The sequence below is a fragment of the Oryx dammah genome, unplaced genomic scaffold, assembly GCF_014754425.2.
Source record: "Oryx dammah isolate SB20612 unplaced genomic scaffold, SCBI_Odam_1.1 HiC_scaffold_2, whole genome shotgun sequence".
Classification (NCBI taxonomy): domain Eukaryota; kingdom Metazoa; phylum Chordata; class Mammalia; order Artiodactyla; family Bovidae; genus Oryx; species Oryx dammah.
In genome coordinates this window covers 79,824,588-79,833,893 of record NW_024070186.1, presented here as the reverse complement: position 1 = coordinate 79,833,893, position 9,306 = coordinate 79,824,588, and positions in this window count along the sequence as shown.

Genomic DNA, 9,306 nt, shown 5'->3' with positions numbered 1-9,306 from the left:
AGATCGACTGGTTGGATCTCCTTGCAGTCCAAGGGACTCTCAAGAGTCTTCTCCAACACCACAGTTCAAAAGCATCAATTCTTTGGTGCTGAGATTTCTTTATAGTCCAATTCTCATTTCCATACATGACTGTTGGAAAAACCATAGCCTTGACTAGATGTACCTTTGTTGGCAAAGTAATGTCTCTGCTTTTTAATATGCTGTCTAGGTTGGTCAATAGATTTCCTTCCAAGGAGTAAGCATCTTTTAATTTCATGGCTGTAGTCACCAACTGCAGTGATTTTGGAGCCCCAAAAAATAAATTCTGCCACTGTTTCCCCATCTATTTGCCATGAAGTGATGGGACCAGTTGCCATGATCTTCGTTTTCTGAATGTTAAGTTTTAAGTCAATTTTTTCACTCTCCTCTTTCACTTTCCTCAAGAGGCTCTTTAGTCCTTCTTCACTTTCTGCCATAAGGGTGGTGTCGTCTTCATATCTGAGGTTATTGATACTTCTCCTAGCAATCTTGATTCCAGTTTGTGCTTTATCCAGCCCAGCATTTCTCATGTTGTACTCTGCATGTAAGTTAAATAAGCAGGGTGACAATATACAGCCTTGATGTACTCCTTTTCCTATTTGGAACCAGTCTGTTGTTCCATGTCCAGTTCTAACTGTTGCTTCCTGATCTGCATACAGGTTTCTCAAGAGGCAGGTCAGGTGGTCTGGTATTCCCGTCTCTTTCAGAATTTTCCACAGTTTATTGTGATCCACACAGTCAAAGGCTTTGGCATAGTCAATAAAGCAGAAGTAGATGTTTTTCTTGAACTCTTCACTTTTTTGATGATCCAGTGGAAGTTGGCAATTTGAACTCTAGTTCCTGTGCCTTTCCTAAAACCAGCTTGAACATCTGGAATTTCATAGTTCATGAATTATTGAACCCTGGCTTGGAGAATTTTGAGCATTGCTTTACTAGTGTGTGAGATGAGTACAATTATGCAGTAGTTTGAGCATTCTTTGGCATTGCCTTTCTTTGGGATTGGAATGAAAACTGACCTTTTTCAATCCTGTGGCCACTGCTGAGTTTTCCAAATTTGCTGGCATAATGAGTGCAGCACTTTCACAGCATCATCTTTTAGGATTTGAAAAAGCTCAACTGGAATTCCATCACCTCCACTAGCTTTGTTCATGGTGATACTTCCTAAGGGCCACTTGACTTCACATTCCAGGATGTATGACTCTAGGTGATTGATCACACCATTGTGATCACCTGGCTCTTGAAGATCTTTTTTGTACAGTTCTATGTATTCTTGCCACCTCTTCTTAATATCTTCTGCTTCTGTTAGGTCCCTACCATTTCTGTCCTTTATTGAGCCCATCTTTGCATGAAATGTTCCCTTGGTATCTCTAATTTTCTTGAAGAGCTCCCTAGTCTTTCCTATTCTATTGTTTTCCTCTATTTCTTTGCATTGATCTCTGAGAAAGGCTTTCTTATCTCTCCTTGCTATTCTTTGGAACTCTGCATTCAAATGGGAATATCTTTCCTTTTCTCCTTTGCTTTTCACTTCTCTTCTTTTCACAGATATTTGTAAGGCCTTCTCAGATAACCATTTAGCTTTTTTTGCATTTCTTTTTCTTGGGGATGGTCTTGATCCCTGTCTCCTGTACAATGTCTCAAACCTCTGTCCATAGTTCATCAGGCATTCTGTCTATCAGATCTAGATCCTTAAATCTATTTCTCACTTCCACTGTATAATCATTAGGGATTTGATTTAGGTCATACCTGAATGGTCCAGTGGTTTTCCTCACTTTCTTCAATTTCAGTCCAAATTTGGCAATAAGTAGTTCATGATCTGTGGAGAAGGCAATGGCACCCCACTCCAGTACTCTTGCCTGGAAAACCCCATTGATGGAGGAGCCTGATAGGCTACAGTCCATGGGATCGCTGAGAGTCACACATGACTGAGTGACTTCACTTTCACTTTTCACTTTCATGCATTGGAGAAGGAAATGGCAACCCACTCCAGTGTTCTTGCCTAGAGAACCCCAGGGATGGGGGAGCCTGGTGGGCTGCCATCTATGGGGTTGCACAGAGTCGGACACGACTGAAGTGACTTAGCAGCAGCAGCAGTTCATGATCTGAGCTGCAGTCAGCTCCCAGTCTTGTTTTTGCTGACTGTATAGAGCTTCTCCATCCTTGGCTGCAAAGAATATAATCAGTCTGATTTCGGTGTTGGCCATCTGGTGATGTCCATGTTTAGAGTCTTCTCTTTTGTTGTTGGAAGAGGATATTTGCTATGACTAGTGTGTTCTCTTGGCAAAACTCTATTAGCATTTGCCCTGCTTCATTCTGTACTCCAAGGCCACATTTGCCTTTTACTCCAGGTGTTTCTTGACTTCCTACTTTTGCATTCCAGTCCCCTATAATAAAAAGGACATCTTTTGGTGGTATTAGTTCTAAAAGGTCTTGTAGGTCATCATAGAGCCATTCAACTTCAGCTTCTTCAGCATTACGGGTGGGGACATAGACTTGGATTACTGTGACACTGAATGGTTTGCCTTGGAAACGAACAGAGATCATTCTGTCATTTTTGAGATAGCATCCAAGTACTGCATTTCAGACTTTTTTGTTGACTATGATGGCTACTCCATTTCTTCTAAGATTTTATAATGGAGCCCAATAATTTATGCCTCAACTGGGCATTTCTCAGCAAACTATGATAAAAACCCTCAGCATATGTATCAATATTCCCATTGAGAACTCTGACTACAGAAGTAACAACAAGATATCATCAAGTAACACTTTTGCAGTGGCCATGAGCAATGGATCTAGGAAAAGAGATTCATGGCAGATGCCATATGCTCTAAAGCTGGCCAATTGTTGAACAGAACACTCGACATCTTCACTTGTCAGTCTAATATACCTTTCAAAGTTAGCTTTGATTTATCTCCTAAGCTCTTCTCAAACATGTTTGTCCAAGCCTTCCCCATCTCAATTGATGGTAATAGGAATATTCCAGCTGCTTGGATCATATATCTTGAAATCAGGCTTGAGTCCTCCTTTTATGTTACTTCCTACATCAGGAAATGCTTCAAATTGATTCCATCTTCAAAATAGGTCTGGACACTAAGTATTTCTTACCCTGTCTCTGGTGTGAGCTCATGTATTGTCAGTTCTTGCCTGGATTACTGCATAACATCTAAACTGGACTGCTTGCTCCCAGCTTTGACTTCCTATATTCTATTTGCAACACAGTATCTATAGTGGTGCTGTTAGTACATAAAGTGGGTCATGTTCCTTAACTAAACTCCAATGACAACACAGCTCACTCAAAAATGCCAAAAGGCCTCAACACATGGCCCTATAGAATCTATACCCTTCTCAAGTTTCCTTTTTAATGACTCTCTGTCTTACTCATTTGCTCCAGGAACATGGTCCTCAAACCTACCAGACATTATTCTACCCCATATGTCCTTTCTGGCCTTAATGCTTACTGTTCTTTTTTCCTATGAAACTGTTACCTCAGATATCAACATTGCTTCACATTTTCACCTCCTGTTAGTCTTTGTTTGAAAGTCACCTTCTCAATGAAGCCCACCCTGATTATCCTACTTTAAGCTGTAATTTCTCCCAACACTAGCACTTCAAGCTCCTTGTCTCAGACACACTTTTCCTTTTCACATAGTACGTATTGTCTTCTAAGCATCATCTTCTACTACAATACATGGAAAAATTCTATTCATAGTCTGCTGTTGACTTTTCCTTGCTAGAATGTAAACCAATGAAAGGAGGAATCTTTGTGTTTTCCACTGATTTATACCCCTAGCCTCTAAAGCAGCCTGACACTATTATGTATTCAAACAAATTTTATAAGATCCTAATTCTGGAAATTTCCAAAAATATCTGGATGGGAATTTATGAGGATGAAACCTTACAGAAGTGAACCTGGGTATAAGCTGGAGACAGCTGACAATACTGTAAAACTTGAAGTTACACATATATCCATCCTCTTATTAAACCCACTAAGGTTATAGTAAAGAAGTAAAAACACTTTTTCATTCACAAGTATAAAGAGAGTAGCAAGAAGATGATGAAGAAAATCAGCAACAAGTTTTAGTACATGGAAAGATGCCTGAAACAGATGGGGTTTCAAGTTTCTCCACTTTGCTAAATGACTTAAGGAAAGAAAGAAAATAATCTAACAAATTCATGTTGTACAAAAGAAGAAATGCCTTAGAGTCAGAGACAAGAGAGGTGAAGAGAATTTTGAAAATGATGAAAAACTTCATCTGCAGGAAGATAGCATTGAAGCAGCCCAGACAAGAGCCAATTCCATCAGAACATGACAACAAATAATTACAGTAGAATAAAGAGGTAAGTGTAGGGAAAAATTAGTAATGAAAATGTGGTGATAGAATAAGGGTTGGTAAATAGAAAGGGGTAAAAAACTTGAAAAAAAGGTGATTATAAATCTATGAAAAACAAAAGTTAGATTAACCCTCCCTCAACTGGTTAAATTGTAAATCATGTAAATAATTACTGTTGAATTATAAAATAGATATTATTCATATTGACAATGTAGGCAGAGAACGAAAGTTTGTATTAGGGAAGGGGCTTAGGGTTAGAAACTAAATTTTAATTTCTGATTGTGTGGAATCAATTGTTGTTTAGTCATTAAGTTGTGTCTGACTCTTCTGCAATCCAATGGACTGTAGACTGCCAGGCTCCTCTGTCCATGAGATTTCCCAGGCAAGAATACTGGAAGGGTTTGCCATTTCTTTCTCCAGGGGATCTTCCCAACCCAGGGATTGAACCCACATCTCCTCCATTGGCAGGCAGATTCTTTACCACTGAGTCACTGTGGGTGGAATCAAGGAATAACATCTAACCTTTTTTAAAAAATCAAGTAAATCACATCATTTGAAAATTAGGTCATAAATATCTGAAACAAAATGCCAAAAGAGTTGAAAAGTATATTTCCTCAAGAAGTGGGATTTGGAGATAATGTTCTGTGGAAATAGAGCAAATGAGTGCTAATTTTCATCATAAGCCTATAGTGCTATTTTACCTTTAAAACTAAATGCAAGTGTTACTTTAATAAAAATAAGTATAAACAAATAAAGGTTTGGCAGATTTATACTTTGCAATTGCAACAAACAAGGGGAATCATACCATAAATAAAAGTGTTAGACATAAATGTGTTTAGGTGGTGGGGCTTCAAGTAATTTTGCTTTTTATTCATGTTGTTGGATTTTTCTAATTGCTCAATAATATGTGTATATTACTTTTATAATTGAAAATCTCAGCAACATTCTTTTTTAAAACAAAACAAAACCAAACCCTGCCTTCATTTATCAGATGAGAAAATGGGCTTTGGAAGGGTAATTGACTAATCAAAGTGCATAGCTAATTAGAGATAAAACTAGAGACTATGTATTTTCATCTTTTAATTCCTGTTCTAAGTGTCTCTTCACTAAGATCTTTTATCTTCAAAAGTGGTTATAAACTATCAACTATCACAAATCATATTTTAATTATAATGTCTTAAAAATACTTACTGAATGACTACATATATCAAGTATTGTACAAGGTTCTGAATATATTTCTTCAGTAGACTTTATTATTTTTAATGATAGTATTGTTTTTAGTTAGTATTATTTTTCATGACACTAGTTTCCACTACTTTACTCTGATCTCGAGACACTTGAAAGTTCTGTAGCAAGTGCTCTTTGTGGTCCCCTGAAAACTACTTCAAATAATAAAATGATAAAACTAATTTAGGTTATATGATTATCATGATATTTAAAATAGAAATTTTCAAAATAAGCCTATTTTCTTTTTTGTCATCTCATTTCAGAAAATCTTTGCCTCCATCTTATTTCATCAATAAATCATTAAAATTGAATTTAGCCTGGCACCTCAAATTTTAATTCTGAAAGGATTAGATTTTTTTTCTTTCCATGTTAGAGCATTGTTTTTTTGTGTGTTTTTGTTTTTGTTTTTTTGCTTTACCAAACCATCTTATTTTAGTTTAGATTTTTAAGCTGTTTATGTATATAGGGGTAGAGCTGATAAACAATGTGATAGCTTCAGATGAACAGCAAAGGGACTCAGCATACATATTCGTGTATCCATTCTCCCCCAAACTTCCCTCCCATCTAGGCTGCCACATAACATTGAGCCGAGTTCCCTGTGCTATGCAGTAGGACCTGGTTGGTTATCCATTTTAAATATAGCAGTGTGTACATGTTGATACCAAACCCCCTATCTCTCCCCATTCTTCTCCCCTGGCCACCATAAGTTCACTCTGTAAGTCTGTTTCTGTTTTGTAAATGAGTTCATTTGTATCATTTCTTTTTCAATTCTGCATATAAAGAATGTCATATTATTCCTTCTCTGCATTCATCTTTTTTAAAAAAGGTTTTTCTTACTGCTGAAAGATGTAGTTTTTTTCTTTGAATATCCAGCAGAGGGCATGAAAGCCTACCTATAATTCTAGCCCAATAGCCAGATTTGATGTAATGGCTAAATGAAACCATGAAGCTAGGTTTTTGACAGACCCTAGCAGACTGTAATAATAATGAGGTTTGAATTTGCAAAGAGGAATTTTGTACTTTAGCTCATATTTCTCATAATGAAGCTGAACATCAGACAAGATACATGCCATCAGAAAGTCTAGGAAATTTGAAATGTACGTCTGCAGATGATGTCTGTGAATTTGAGCTGCCTAAAAAGGCTGAGTAATTTATGTATATTCTCCTCCCATGGACTGTAACATCTACAGTACTGACCCTGTAGGTCTAGTCTGTTTCTTTTTTTTACCTGACTCTGAGTTCCCCTTTAATTTTCAGCTTTGTAGTTCCAAATTTGTTTCATTTGTGTTAGGAGCACAGCTTTTATAAAATACAACCATAAAATTCAATATCTTTCACAGAAATGAAATAGAGCTAGGATAGGACTGTATAGTATTCAGGTGGACAATAAAATGAAACTCAACCAGAATATTATATTTAAGGCAAAATGTGAAATACTTCAGGTTTGAATAAGAGAAAATGAGACAGTGAAAATGTGTTGGCTATAAGGCTTCACTTTCAATGATTTTTTTTTAAATCAAAACAAAGAATATAGAGTGTACATTTTCAAGGAATCTTTCAAGTTTAAATTCCTTTTGCTTTGTGATTTTGTACAAAATAACAATACAGGTTTTTTTCCCCCTGTTTGATACTATATCCTGGAAAGTAGTATATCATTTTATTTTACTAAATGTTGTTCTGGAAAAATGAAATGAAAGTAATATCTATTTACAAAACAGCATAATTTGGTGATAAACAAAAATGTAATTGCATTTGTGCACTTAGAAATAGTCATTTTTTTCCCCTTCTAGAATTATGTCAGGGTAGACATACTATCTGACTGATGAAACAAGCATTGTATATCAATCAAAATGTCAGGTATTTATAATAGTAAAATGAAAAATGGGCTTCCCTGGTAGCTAAGACAGTAGAGTCTACCTGCAGAGCGGCAGACCCAGGTTCAGTTCCTGGGTTGGGAACATCCCCTGTTGGAGGGCTTGGCAACGCACTCCAGTCTTCTTGCCTGGAGAATCCCATGGACAAAGGACCCTGGTGGGCTAACGTCCACAGTGTTGCAAAGAGTAGGTCATGATTGAACGACTAAGCACAGCACTACACAAGATGAAAAATGGTGTTGCTCGGAAGCCCTGAAATTATCGATGAATGCACGTATCATCATTTCACTATTATGTTTATTGTGGGAAGGATTCCTCTTTGGAAAATCTATTTATGGGTTGCAGTAATTAAAACTATGAGAATTTTCCTTTAGCTAGTATTAATATAATTATATTATAATATAATTACATCTGTCTTTGTATTTAATAAAGCATCAGTTTTCTTTTTCCATGGATATAAAAATTTAATTCATGAATCAATTCAGATTATTCTCTAATTTATGTATCTAAATCTGAATAAATTCATAATGCTAAAAAGTCTTAGTTACTGATTAGTTGCTATTTAGATCTAGAAGGACCTGAAACAATTATTTTTTTTCTTGAAAAATATTGTTAGATACAAACAAGAAAACCTAAGTATTTATTTTAGGACTTCCCAGGTGGCGCTAGTGGTAAAGAACCTTCCTGGTGTCTGGGGAATTTGTAATTTCCTCAGTTCTGTCTCGTCCCAACAAAAATTTGAAGCAATGGACAGATCAGTGTTATAGCCCTCAGACGGACCAGTATTACAGCTCAGTTTTATTTAGAAAGTAAAGGAAAATACATCCTCGAGGCACAAGGGCATGCCAACCCAAAAGACATGAAGAGAAGAGAGGCCCCCAGTCCAACTTTGGTTCCTCTTTTTCTGTTTTTTTCTCCTCCCCCTGGGCCTGCCCTATGTAAATTGGGCTAGCCAGGAGTGCTGTTTGTTTTACCTGAGGTCCTCACTCTGGTCCTCAGACCTTCCTTTGTTCTATTTTTGTGGGTTTTTCCCTTCCTTGTCTTTTAGCTACCGCCATTCTGGATTCCTTTTTCCTATTTTAACTACCTAACATTCCTCCCCTCAAGAGATGGGAGGCCCAATTCTTTGGGAATGGGGGCATTCAGGCCTTTCTGGCTACTTCCTGCTGAACTGGGATAGCAAGGGGCATTGGGCCTTTCCCTCTTGCTAGTCTCAAGCTTCAGAGCCCTTATAGCAGTGTCCATCTAAGGGTGAGTGATATTTTCTGTGGCTGACTATAGTTTTATATATCCTTGTTGAATTGGCACTGCATGTTGTAGCTTGTTGATCTGGGCATAGAAAAAAATGGGTTAGACAATAACATGGAGCAATCATAAGCGGCATCAATAGGGTGATAACAAAGACTAGTAGGGGGATTGGCCAACTCCAAATTCCAGATTGTAGCCACCTCGAGAACTCTCCAGCTCATTTTTTGAGATCCTGTAGGGTCTGAATGTTTTCCTTGAGCACTGTGAGACTTCCTTTAACTTAGCTGGAGGTATTTACTCAGAAACAACACATCTCATTCAAGATGGCTCAAGTCCCTCCTGGTTCAGGGATCAGGAGATCTATCTCCTGTCTGTTTTGGATTACAAACCCTGCAAAACTGTGTTGTCTCTTTGGCACTATCCTGAGAAATCTTATCCCCAAAAACTTAATTTTGGGGTGTTCATTAGAATGACCCTCATTTGCAGTCCTGAATATGTGTCTGAGAGCTCCCATGGGCTCACAGGTATATTGAGTGTCCTCTTCTGTTTTCTTCCATGGCTTGACTCATGAATAGTGAATCCAGGAGTCGTGTCCCCTGGTACATTGACTG